Raw genomic sequence first — 12,954 nt, 5'->3', positions numbered from 1 at the left:
TATAGTACGGCTGCAGGGCTTTTTTACTATTTTTTGGTTTCTTAAAAAAAATTTTTTTTGCCTTCCTGTCCCTGAAAAAAAAAAACAAAAACCCACCACCACCACCAAAAACCCATTCTTTAAAGAAAGAAACCACTTGTTTTCCCTTATCTTTCGTTGGACAGCGTTTGGGAGTTTGTGACATTACATCAGTTCCTCACTTTTGTCCCCCTCAGGAACAGACCTTCAATTAGGAACGGTGAGGAAAGCATATATAATAGCAGGAAATACTTATTCCAGCCTGAGTTTTACTTCTATTTTTTTTTTTTTCCCTTCATGGCCCTAGCTTAAGAAGAAATTTGGGAGGAACCAAGTTCTGGCTCCCACTCCAGACCGGGGGCCGTAGGGATTTTGTTGTTTGGCGGCAGGAGAAAGTGCCCCCGGGCTCTGGAGCGTCGCGTGGCTCGGGGAGGCTGTGCGAGGCTCACCCAGGACTTCTCTCCAAAACGAGCCGTAATCTGAGGTTGTTTTTGCAGGAAGTTTGCCTTGGCAAGCATTTCAAAAGAACCCGCTAGACACCTCTCTCATAATTAGCTGGCTTCCTGCTGGGCTCCGAGGTCTCCCCTCATCCTGGTGAGTCCGAAAATTAGCCTCGAAGCTGGTCATTCTCGTCCCAGGAGAGAGCCTCGTATTTCCGAGCCGGTTGATATTTAATTCATCATTGGTGGATAATTTGTTGATTTTTTTTTACATAACTTTTTTTTTTCTTTTTTTATTTATGATAGTCACAGAGAGAGAGAGAGAGAGAGGCAGAGACACAGGCAGAGGGAGAAGCAGGCTCCATGCAGGGAGCCCCACGCGGGACTTGATCCCGGGTCTCCAGGATCCTGCCCTGGGCCAAAGGCAGGCGCCAAACCGCTGCGCCACCCAGGGATCCCAATTTGTTGATTTTTTTAATCGTTGGTATTCAACTCTGCTTAGCTTCAAGTCTTGATTTGCATATTTTCCCCGTTTATTTAAAAAAAATGAGAAGATGGCTAATTGGGTATTACGAGGGTGATGCTTCGGCTCCGTGATCCTCCTCCTTAAAACCTATTGCCCCCGTCCGACCATGAGGGAAATATCAGACAAACCCAAAATGCCGCGCCAAAGCCCCGACCGGAGCTCCTCCTAACCGTCAGGCCGTCGACGTGAGGAACGGCCGAGATGCAAGGCAAGTCCACAGGTAGTTAAGGAGACGGGACAACTAAACACCATGTGGTGCCCTGGATGGGATCTTGGAACGGAGAAAATACACGAGGGAACAACCGACAGAATCCAAATAAAACACCGCGTTTAGCTAAAAGTCGGATCCCAGCGTTTTTGTTCATTAACTGTGATAAATGTGCAGCACAGCAGCGTCAGAGGTACCGTGTGGGTCGTGCTGGAACCGTCTGTGCTGTCTTTGCAGTTCTCTGTGAACCTAAAAACCATCCTGAAATAAAAAGTTTACTTTAAAAAAAAAACAAAACAGAATGGAGATAAAGACAAAATAGAGCACGATACACAGAAACTACAAAAACAGGCAAAGCAGCACAGGAGTTATTAACAAATACTGGATGTCAGCCTAACATTTGATGTATGGGCCTCAATAAACGGCCCTATAGCAGGGAGCCCGTTGGCCCATCAAACGAACAAACTTTTATAAATGATGAATTGGTTGTAAACACTGTGTTTTACGGCATTTGAAAACTCCAAAACGGTAAATCCATACACATGAGTTTTCTGCTCACACATTTCAGGATCCCCGTTTTTAGAATCTGCACAAAGACACAGTTCATGTCCTTTAGGGAGGTTTCATAAAAAAAAAAAAAAACAGGTGGGAAATGGGTTCTGCAGTAGCACGAACAGCCATCACCATAAATACTCGGGCCTCGGAACGCTACCAGCGGAGGGCTGTAAACACATCAATCACCGGCCGCGCAGAAATTCCGTTCTCAGCTGTCATCTCAGTTTCAGCCGCAAAGATTAAACGCCTGCATTTCAATTCAAAGCACCGCACGGATAGGATCCACGGAGTGAGTTCACCGGCTTCCTTTTCTGTCAGACGGGGTTGGTGAATCTCGCCCGAGCTTTGCGGGACTGCTGTGCCGACGTCTGTGTGACACGCGTCCCTGAGGTGGCGGGTGGCACGCCTGGGTTTCCAGCGTCTGTGCTTATGGCTGAGGCTCGTGGCTATCACGACGCCTTTAGGGTTTCAGAAACAGACTCAGAGAGGCAGGGCCTGCCTGGGGTGGTGCAGCTCCTGTGTGCCAGGGCCAGGCCGCGGCCTCCTGCCCGGGGTCCTGCGGGCGCCCGCCCCGTGGCCAAGTGCCCCGCAGAGCTGGCGCTGGAGCATCTCCACCTCTTGGGGAGTCTGTTCCCCGTCCCCCCCATCCTCCGAGGGAGCGGAATTCTCCGCCTCCCTCCCCCACTAGGTGTGGCAATCACGCTCCCTTCCAGTAAGTTCCCTTTCCCTGCATCAGCACTTGGGCCGCTGCAGCCTGCCAGGCACGGCTGGCCGGGCGGCGGGCAGAGGGGGCGGGAGGGCACGGCCGGCCGCGTGCGGTCGCCGGGGAGCCGGACACCTGCCCGGGCCACGTCCCTGCGCAGGCAGGCGGGAGGACTCCAGGGGTAAGTCGGAGCCCCAGGGACTCAGGATTACGGGGTCGGTTGGGGGTGCGGGGGAGGAAAGACGCTCGTTCGTGACCACTCGGTTAAAAAAAAAAAGTTCCTTTTGATACAGTCAGCGGAGCGGCTGCGGCAGCAGCAGGGCTCCCGTCCCCCGAGCTCTCCGTGTGCCCGGCTCTCCTCCTGCCTAGTGCTTTGCAGGAAGCCTTTTTTTTTTTTTTTTTAAATATTCTAAGGAAAGCACTGTTTTATCTTTGGGGATGGGCTGTGGAGGATGCACAGACACCGAGTTCAGTCCTAAGAAAAGAGGGTTTTTTAAGAGTTTTGTGAACTCGCAGCGAGTCTGCTGCACCTGAGAGCCTGCCCCCGGCGCCCGGCATGCGTGACCGCGTGTGGGCAGTGCTCCCCGGGGCCCCCAGGTGTGCTTTTCCTCTGTCACCTGCACCTTTGCTTTCTAAAAATTTCTGTTTCTTGAAATGGGGGAGGGGGGAGGACCGAGAAAAGAGGGGGGCGGGTGTTTAAGGGGGCAGGTCGGGTCCAGGGGCCGCCCCTGCCCGGCCCTCCTGCCACCTGTGGCTCAGGGCCACGGGGTCACCGCGGCAGCTGGCTGATGACAGCGGGTCAGGCCTGCGTGGCCGCCGCCGCCCGGGCCCCGGGGAGGACGCTTCCCCTGCCAGGGTCGTGAGGCCACGGCAAGAAGCTCGCAGCGACAGCCGACAAGTCCCCGCGGCCCAAGGATTCCTCCTGCAGTGCTGGAAAGTCTATTTTTATCACCTCTCTTCAGCCAGCTCCCTGTCTGTTCTGTGGCTGAGCGGCGGCGCCTCTCCTGGGGGGCCCGCGGCCCGGGGGGGGGGACGGCCTGCCCCGGTGGCCCCCGCGTGTGTAGGCCGGGCCCAGCGGCTCGCTCGGAGGCCTGCCCGGGGCCGGGGGTGGGGGGTCGGGCCTCCTGCCTTGCAGGGCAGGTGCGTGCAGGGCAGCGTGAGCTGCAAGGTCGGTGCCCCTTCACCCCTCTGCCCCCTGCTTGCCTTTTGGACCCCGAAGCAGGACGTGGAGAGGCTGCCAAGGGGTCCGAGACACCCGTGTCCGTGCCTGTGGTCGTACTCACACGTCTGTGCCGCCCCCGCTGTGGCCCAGGGCTGCCCGCTCCGTCTTGCTGGAGCTCGAGGTGCGGGGGGAGGACTGTTTCCGGGGGGCCTTTGAAAGCTAGAGAGCGAGGAAAGAGGGATTGTTCCTGAATTTCCTGGTCCAGCGGACTCGGCGTGCTCAGCGTCGGAGTGATGAGGCAAACGGGACAGGAAAGCAACAGGAGCGCTGACTGTGACCCACCAACTGCCCTCCTGGCCGTTGGGGATGTTCTTGGCGTCTGGCATACAGTAGGTGCTCAATAAAGGCTTTAATGATTGGGATGGCCAGGCCCAGCTGTTTCCCAGGGGGCCGCGGGCACGGTCAGGTGCGCAGCCTCGCGGCATCTTAGGTTTGCAGCCCAGCCGGGGCTCTTTGGCAGGTTCGTGATGTCATTTGAGGCCTCTGTCTGCTTGTCTGCGAAATGGGAGCAATACAATCACTACCTTGTATGCTCCTCCTGAATCAGGTTAGTTAATAGGTAAAGAGCCTAGAATTTTTCCTGGGATGTGGCTCCAGGTATGAAGAGGAGGAGAAGCCGGAGAAGGAGGCGGAGGGGAAAGAGAGTTGGTTATTGGGACGAATTTGGGGACCTCTGGGGTTTTGGCCCTCCCTTTGGGTTCAGCAATTAATTCCCTTAAGCCACGATTTCGGTGATTTACAAACCCGCCTCTGTTTGGTACAGAAAATAACTTGAGAATAAAAGAACAGAGTTTAAGGGGGAAAAGAGATTACTTCTAAGCTGTGGACAAGTGGCTGTTGAGCTCCCGCCGCGTGCCAGGTACTGACCTCAGCGTTGGCTGCCCGTGTTGAAACAAGCCCGGTCGCGGGGCCGGGCCAAGCTGCGGGGCGTGGAGGCCTCGAGGGCTCGGAGGGCTCAGTGGCTGCGCTCCGTGGCCCCGTCACCGCGGGTGAGGCGTCGGTGGGCAGGGGGACCCGATGGCCTGTGGGGTCGGGAGCGAGGATGGTCGTCTGTGCTGCAGCGAGGAACACGGGTGGGGAGTGAGGGACTGAGAGCGGGTGGTAGAGACACCCTCCCAGCAAGGCCCGGGATCCCCCCTGTGCGACCCTGAAGGTGGGGGTGGCGGGGGTCCTCCTGCCCTTGCGGCCCCGGGCCCTCACGTCTCCTGGAACACGTGAGCAGCTTGTCTCCGTCGGCCTCGCCAGGCCGCAGATCGGTCTCGTGCTCTAACTTGGAGAAGCGCCCTTTGCCTTGCGGCTTTGGGGAACCCCAGTGGCGTCTGTCCCGGGCCCCCATAACCACGGCAGTGTGTCCCGGCCCCGTAACCACTCACTGCCTTGGCCAGATCCGATGCTGTGTGACCGCTTTGTCCCCAGGGGCCCCTGGTGTGCGCGGGTGGGGTGGCCCAGGAGCTTCGCCGGGCTCTCCCCCTGCGCCCGCCTTGCTCCCCGCGTTCCATTTCTCCCACAGCGGCCACATCGCAGGGAGCAGGGGACATGCTCCGCGGGGCTCTGCTCGGGCCTCTGGGCTTGGTTCCGTGGGGGCAGCGGTGTCCGCGGGGGCTCTGCGGGCAGTGCTGGCGAGTGAGGCTGCTCAGCAGAGGACACGGCTGCAGTGTCCCGGAGGTCCCCCGTCCCCCCGGAGCCGACCCCAGCACCGACGACGTGGGACATCCCGGGCTGGGGACGGCCCACGGAGAATGCTCCACCCCAGGGTGGGGGGGCTCCGCTGCCTCAGTTTCCCTTTCCCCCACTGCACGTCCTAGGATCCCCCCACCCCCCCGGCCCTGAGTCCGCTGCAGCATTGCGTCTTCCTCCTTTCTGCTTGAATTCTCACTCCCAGAATAACTAACCAGCCTCGGCAGTGGCTAATGTATTGATTTTATCCAGATCTACTGTTGCTGCATTTTGCTTTTAGAAACATGGAGAAGCCTAGGAAATTCTCAGATATGCACAGATCTCTCTCTCTGTCTCTCTCTCTCTCTCTCTCTCTCTCTCTATATATATATATATATATATATACCTATTTCCAGAAGCTGACCTATTTTCCCCGTTTCTCTCTTGTTCCTTTCCGGTAAAACAAATATTCGTAAAGTTCCTTGCCACGTGGATGTTTCCGTTGTCTCCAGAAATCCATCCATTTTGCTTATACGCATGAACTCCAATACAGGGGACAGAAGGACAAAAAAAAAATCATAAAATCTTAATGGAGTCTTCCACGACTCCTAAAGAACTAATCCGTTTTGAGGTCGGCAAAGCCGACCACCAAATATGACGCTCCAGGGATCAGCTGACATTCAAGAAATAATTAGCGGTCTTATCTTTGGCGCCATTGATATATTTTTTGGTGCATGACATGTTGAGCTGATGAAAGCTAAAAGCTGTCGCATGCAAGGGAGAAAGGAGCCTGCGGAACTGGGTCCAAGGGACGCCAAGTGTTAATTCTGCTGGATCCAGCCCTTCCTTCCCCAGTGAAGGAGCATTTGTTCCTAAGACGCCTGATGTCCTTCAAGCACAAAATGTCTAACCAGGCTAAAGATATTTAGTTTTTTACTAGAATATACCTGCTGTATATTTTCATGTAATTTATTTATTTATTTATTTATTTATTTATTTATTTTCATGTATTTTAATAGAAATATTTTAACTTATGTTTAAAGATTTAGATAGGGGATCCCTGGGTGGCTCAGTGGTTTAGCACCGCCTTCGGCCCAGGGCGTGACCCCGGGGTCCCGGGATCCAGTCCCACGTCGGGCTCCCTGCATGGAGCCTGCTTCTCCCTCTGCCTGTGTCTCTGCCTCCTTCTCTCTCTTTTTCTATGTCTATCATGAATAAATAAATAAAATATTTTAAATAAGTAAGTAAATAAATATTTAAATATAAAAACCGTAGAACACACGGAATAGGTTTAGTATGGCATTAGGGACGTTTCTGAGCTACCGCATTGAGCGACCGTGCCTTGCCCCTAAGACAACTTGGATTTTAAAAAGTTGGACTTTTCATGAAATCCACTCAAACGAAACAGCACAGCAGGTTTGATGGATGACAGTTAACCTTTGGGTCCGTCGGACCCAGATGGGAGCTTCCCGCCTTCCCTTTGAGCACAGGGCTCGAGGCCAGCACAGCGTCCAGGAGGCTGTGGGGCGTCCTTGTCATCATTCTGTCTGCATTACGGGCAGGATTAACAGGACAGCAGATGAAGGGATGTTGTCACCATCTCATGTTCCCACCCATGTCTGCATCTGCCCCCGTAGGTCCCAGAGCCCCAGAGGAGTGCCCGGCTCCGGGGGCCCCATGTCTTGGCCAGCTTTCTGATGAAAACACAAAGGCATCTCTGTGTCGTGCTTTTATGGAGTGCATATGGTGTGTATTTATTTTGTGATAGGTTTTTATCACTCGGTAGGAAGATGTTCCTGCGTCTGAAGTCCGCGATCACTCTCCCCATCCTTTCACAGATCCTGGTGGTTTCCTCAACATGGGTAACGAAGTTAGGGGGCACGCCGTGGGAACACTTCCTCTCTAGACGATTATTTCTATCTTCGTGTCTGAAATTCAGCCCTTGTGGCCGCAGACGTGCTTTCTGGGAGCAGATAGCGTGGTGGACTCTGGGCCTTGTGTCTCCGACTCCCCCGCTCAGCCCCAAGCCGTGATTACGCTGGATGCTCTCTGTGTTATGCTTTGGCTGCTAACGGGCCAGCCAAAAGATAAACTGCTCTTAAATAAACCTATGACCCTTTCGAAAACAAATAGAGCTGTTGAAAGAGTTTAAGAAAAAAAAAGAGCTTAAGAACATAGTGTGACTCCTTGAAAGATCGTCAACATTCTTGAACCCTTTGACTGAAAATGGATTTTCTTCTGTGTGTGTGTGTGTATACTTGAAATTTATTAAAAAAAAAAAAAAGGACCTCAGAACCTCAGTAGCAAGATATCTGGAGCCTTTTGTGTTCTTAACCTTGCAGTGTTTTTCTTGGCAGGACTTGAAGAAGACTTGGCTGCCGTCTGTTTTCTGCTCCTGTTGAGGGGAGCGGCTGGAGGGGGAGACAGGGGTGGCAGGGACAAGCCTGCAGAGGAGCACAAGCTGCAGGTGCCGCCAGGGCCAGATGCTTCCCTACTTATTCTGTTGCCTTTGCCCTGCTCCCCAAGGCTGGGTCCTTCTTCCCTTGTTATGTTTCCTCGTGGGTCTCCACCGCCATGGGGCTGGAGTCTGCCCGGGACCACACACACCCTCCATGGCCACCGGGTTCATCTGTGGACCCAAGACCTGCCTATGCCACTGGGGTGGCTGCACGTCCTTAGGAGCCGCATTTCTGGGTGCTGAGACAGCTGGCTGGAAGCGCATGGGCCTTGCCGCCGTGGGTTTAGCTCTCTGTGGGACTCCCCACATGGCCTGACTCACCCCTTGGGTTTTTGGTCTAAACCCCGGCTGCCAGGTAACGAGGATGCGGTAATCTGAACTTGTCTGTCTTCCCTCTTCTGTCTTGTTTCCATCCTGAGAACAGCTGCTCCCAGCTGGCCCAGGCCTGTGGGGACGTTGGCGTCGTGACACAGGATGCTCTACTCTTCTGTGCAGCCTCAGGGTTAGCACCAGTCTAGGGGTGGGGAACCAGGTTAGGTTCATCATCCCAAGTCGTAGCACGTCGTGTGTTGCAATGCTGGGAGCAACTCGGAGGTATTTTTAGCCAGATGAAATATTTTGATGCATATCCGTCACCTGAAATTTTTCCCAGATCTGCTATTTGTACCTTCTTAGCAACTTCACAAAGGGGTATTGTATTTGAGTCGGAAGAGAAAAATATTTTTATTTCCTGCCCTTGAGGTTGAGTGGAATTGATAAAAAGCATCAAGGCTCTTTGAGTTCTGGATCTACCCCCCACACACACACACACATACACACAAAAACATTATGTAAGAAAGAACTTGAGTGACTTTTTTTTTTTTTCCTGTTTGTCAGTATGAGGAGGGGAGTCACCGCGGAACGCGGTAGGCGGATCCTTGGCAGGAACGGAAAACAGAGAGCTTTGCTAGGAAAATCGTAGCAGGAGTGATTGGACGGCTCTGCCGTCCAAGTCACAGCGACCTTGACTGATGGCTTCCAGTTTTCCCTCCGCAGGTTGATTCAAAGGCTCATCGACTCGCGTGTATGCCTGGACGCTGTGTTCTATAAAATGGTTATTTGACCAACAGATGAGTGAGTGATAGTGTCTTTTGGTTGATCAGAAAATGTCCATGAAAGAAGTCACAGGTTTGTCTTTTCAAAAAGTGAAGTAAATACAGAGCTTATGTACTTACGGGGTTGGAAGACAGGGTGATGCGCTCGGTCGGGACTATCCATTTCATCTCATAACTTACTTGGCATTTTAATTCTGGGGGCCATGGTTTCGGTGGCCCAGCTGTTCTGTTGGTTAAATTTGCCAGCATGAAGTACTAACCACGGACTTTACAAAAAAATAAATCATCCCTGCTTGGCCTACCTGCTTATTCATTCACCAAGACTTTCCAGACTTTGCCAGTAGATCTGTAAACAGACGTCTGGTGATGTTGTTGTCGATGCGTAGAAGCCCACCTCCTCTGCAGAGTAGAAGGAAGCCCTTGCTTTTCTCTACTTTTTTTTTTTCGTTTTTTAATAAAAACGAAAAAAAAATTAAAAAAATTAAAAAAATAAAAACGATCCCAGGAGACATTGTGTTGTTCTGTTACAATCGTGTGTCCATGGAATGAGACCCACCTGTTGATTGTCTTTATTTCTTACCTTTCTCCAAGCTTAGGTCCCTTTTAACACCCTTCATTCAATTTCTTTGCTCCGGGCTCTTTTGGGCACTTTCTCACAGCCTTTCCTTGCCCGGTTTAATGTTCCACTGGCACAGCACTCCGGACAATTAACAGGTTGCTTCCTATCACGGCGCTTAAACAATAGTGAGCTTTGGTGCAGTTGGAGCAAAACTCGTTCTCCAGGGTCGACTCCGTTCTTCCTCAACTCAACCCCATGTTCTGTTAGCCACAGAAAGGCCAAGTGTTTCCGCCCACCCCACCCCGCGGTCATTCCTCTGGATCGTCACCATAGGTGTACCTCCCTGTCAACGTGAGTCTTTAATACAGAGACAGAGCTTTGCAAATGGACTTTTTCTTCGTCCTTCTTCCTAGTATTATCATCATTTATTTTATTTTATTTATTTTATTTAAGTATTTTTGCCATGTAATGTTGTATTAGTTTCAGGTGGACAACGTAATGATGCATGACGTGTGTATATTATGAGTCAGCACCGCAATAAGCCTGGTTACCTACCATCTGTTATCACACAGAGTTTACAGTATTTTTTTTTCCCCAGGATGGGAAATTTTAAGATCTGCCCCCTTAGCAACTTCCAAATATACAATAAAGCATATTGTATCTCTGGGACTTATTTATCTTATAACTGGAAGATTAGATCTTTTGATTCCCTTCACCCATCTTGCCCACTCCCCACCCCTGCCTCTGACAACCACCAATCTTGTTATTATTACTTTTTAAAGATTTATTTATTTATTTTAGAGAGATGGGATAGGGGCTGAAGGGGAGAGAAAGAGAGACAGAGAGAGTCTTAAGCAGACTCATCACGGTACATAGAGCCTGATACACGGCTGATCTCACAACCCTGAGGTCAGGACCTGAGCAGAAACCAAGAGTTGGACACTTACCGACTAAGCCACCCAGGTGCCCCCAATCCGATTATTCTTAAAGATGTTAACTGCAGAGGCCCAGATTTATCTCCTGGTAGGTGACCTTAGGCCAGTTATTTAACCTTCTTCTAATAAACCTCAGCATTCTCATCTGTAAAATGAGGAACAACCCTAGTACCAACCTCTTAAGACTATTGTAAAGGGTCAGTGAGCTAATGTAGGTAAAACTAGCATGTTTACCTGGTGCATAATACGTGCTCTAAAAAGGTCGTGATGATATTGGCGCTGAAACAGGTGGTCGTCACTCCCATTCTTCCTGAAACCTCTATTTTCTCATCTGTAAGATGGCATAGTAATAGTGCCTAACCCACTGATTAGTGAGGAATAAAGACACACAGGTCGGCGTAGTGTGTTGTCTGGCATCGTACGCGCTCTCCGTGGTGGTGGAGACTCTCGCGCTGATGTAGATTCATGATCCTTCTCCTGTTTGTCTTTACTCTTACTTTAGTTTCAGGGCCTCATGGATCAGCTCATGGCTCAAAGTGTCAGCTGTAGGCAGAGTGACTTAGAGCAAGGCACCGGCTCTTCCTGTTCCGATGACTCATTGTAAAATGACAGCGTTGAACTCAGTGCCCCAACGCGTCTCTTCCTCCTAAGTATTTTAACAATGATCATTCCATCAGTCAACGCAGTTTTGAAAATAACCTCTTAATGAGAAACTCATCCAAAAGAACTTCTTTGCCCTCTGCCACCAAAGACCTTACTAAATTAGTCTCCTTTAGCTCTTAGCAAATTTTCTCTTACTTTAAAAAATCGGGCTGTTTTGTTTGTATCAGTTAGCCCTACCCAGACGTGTAGCCGATCTGTCTAGATTTTCCAAAGCCATTGTTACTTCTCATACTTATATTTTTAATCTATAAACTCTTGGCCAGTTCTACCAAAAATTAAAACCTGATGCCTTTGCGATATATCCGTTTTGAGGAACAGTATTCAATTTTGTCTGTTTGCCAATGGCTGCTCTCGCATTGTTCTACCCCCCAAATCCCCAGCCAGTTTTTTCTCTTTGGAGAATAGACATGAGAAGCTGGTTTCTATTACGATCTCATCACCCTTGAGGTAGGAAGACTAAGTATGCAGTATGGTTTGAGTCCAAGAACATTGGACTGGAATCCCAAAGACCTGGGTTGCAGTCCAGGCCCGGCCCCCGGGGCTGTGAGGCTATGGATAGTACACGTACTGTTGGCTTTATCCTCACTTTTCCCATCTGTCAAATGAAAGGACAGAATGATCCCTTAGATTTATCTACCTGTGAAGCCTATCCCTATCCCTTCCCATTTTTATCTCACTCTTTTGTTTCCTGTGGCTTGTTTTTATTTTTATTGCAATCGAGGCATAATTGACACACAATATTCTATCAGGTATACAACACAGTGATTCCCGATTTGCTTATATTACAAATGATCTCCATGGGATCACGCAGTAAGTCCAGTTAACATCTGTCACCATGGTTAGTTACAGAATTTTTTTCAAAAAAAAAAAAGAAGAAGAAGAATTTTTTTCTTACGATGAGAACTTTTACGATCCACTTTCTTAGCAACCTTTTTGCTTAGAGAGGGGGAGGGGGAGGGGAGGAGCAGAGGGAGAGAGAGAATCTTAAGCAGGCTTCACACCCGGGATGGAGCCCAATGCGAGGCTCAGTCTCACAATCCTGAGATCAGGACCTGAGCCAAAAATCAAGAGTCAGATGCTTAACCGACTGAGCCACCACCCAGGTGCCCCTTAGCAACTTTCATATATGCAATATGATATTATTAACTATAGTCTCCATGCTGTATATTACATCCCAAGAGTTATTTATTTTATTTTATAACTGGGAGTTTGTACCTTTTGACTCCCTTTACCCATTTTGTTCACCCCTACCTCTGGCAACCACCAATCTGTTCTCTCTCTGTGAGCTTTGTTGGTTGTTTATTTTTAATTTCACACATAAGGGAGATCATAGGGTTTTTATCTCGCTCTCTGGCTTATTTCACCTAACATAACGTCCTTGAAGTCCACCCATGTGATCACAAATGGCAAGATTTTATTCTTTTTCATGGCTGAATAATATTCCAATAGATGGATCGATCTCTTGATTTCTTTATCCCTTCGTCTGTCAGCAGACACTTAGGCTGCTTCCATATCATGTCTATTATAAATAATGATGCAGTGAACGTGGGTGAGCATGTATCTTTTCAAAGTTAATGTATTTGTTTTCTTTGGATAAATACCCAGAAGTGGAATTGGTACTACTGGATCATGTGGTAGTTCTAGTCTTAATTTTTGAAGACCCTCCATGCTGTTGCCCATAGTGGCTTCCTCAATTTATATTTTGACCAACAGTGCATAAGCGTTCCCTTCATTCTACATCTATGCCAACCCTTGTGATTTTTTGTCCTTTATTTTTTATTTTTTTTATTTTTTTGTCCTTTTGATAATGGCCCTTCTAACTAGTGTGAGGCAACATCTCATCATGGTTTTGGTTTGCATTTCCCTGATGATCAGTGATGTTGAGCATCTTTTCCATACTGTCAATTTTTACTACCA

At 49.8% G+C, this 12,954-nt stretch overlaps 1 protein-coding gene across 9 annotated transcripts in view; it reads left to right on the top strand.

The window, feature by feature from the left end:
• LIMCH1 (LIM and calponin homology domains 1) overlaps positions 1 to 12,954 on the top strand; it is a 293,512-nt gene that overhangs the window by 150,025 nt on the left and 130,533 nt on the right. The window contains exon 1 of one of the 9 annotated variants that reach the window (XM_055340239.1): positions 2,503 to 2,631. The exons of the other annotated variants lie outside the window; for them this stretch is intronic. The gene's annotated coding sequence lies outside the window, so the exon portion shown is untranslated. Of the gene's footprint in view, positions 1 to 2,502; positions 2,632 to 12,954 lie in introns of those variants that run through there. 9 annotated transcript variants of the gene reach the window in all.

This window comes from Nyctereutes procyonoides, unplaced genomic scaffold, assembly GCF_905146905.1.
Source record: "Nyctereutes procyonoides isolate TBG_1078 unplaced genomic scaffold, NYPRO_anot_genome, whole genome shotgun sequence".
NCBI lineage: Eukaryota > Metazoa > Chordata > Mammalia > Carnivora > Canidae > Nyctereutes > Nyctereutes procyonoides.
This window is presented reverse-complemented; position numbering and strand designations above follow the sequence as displayed.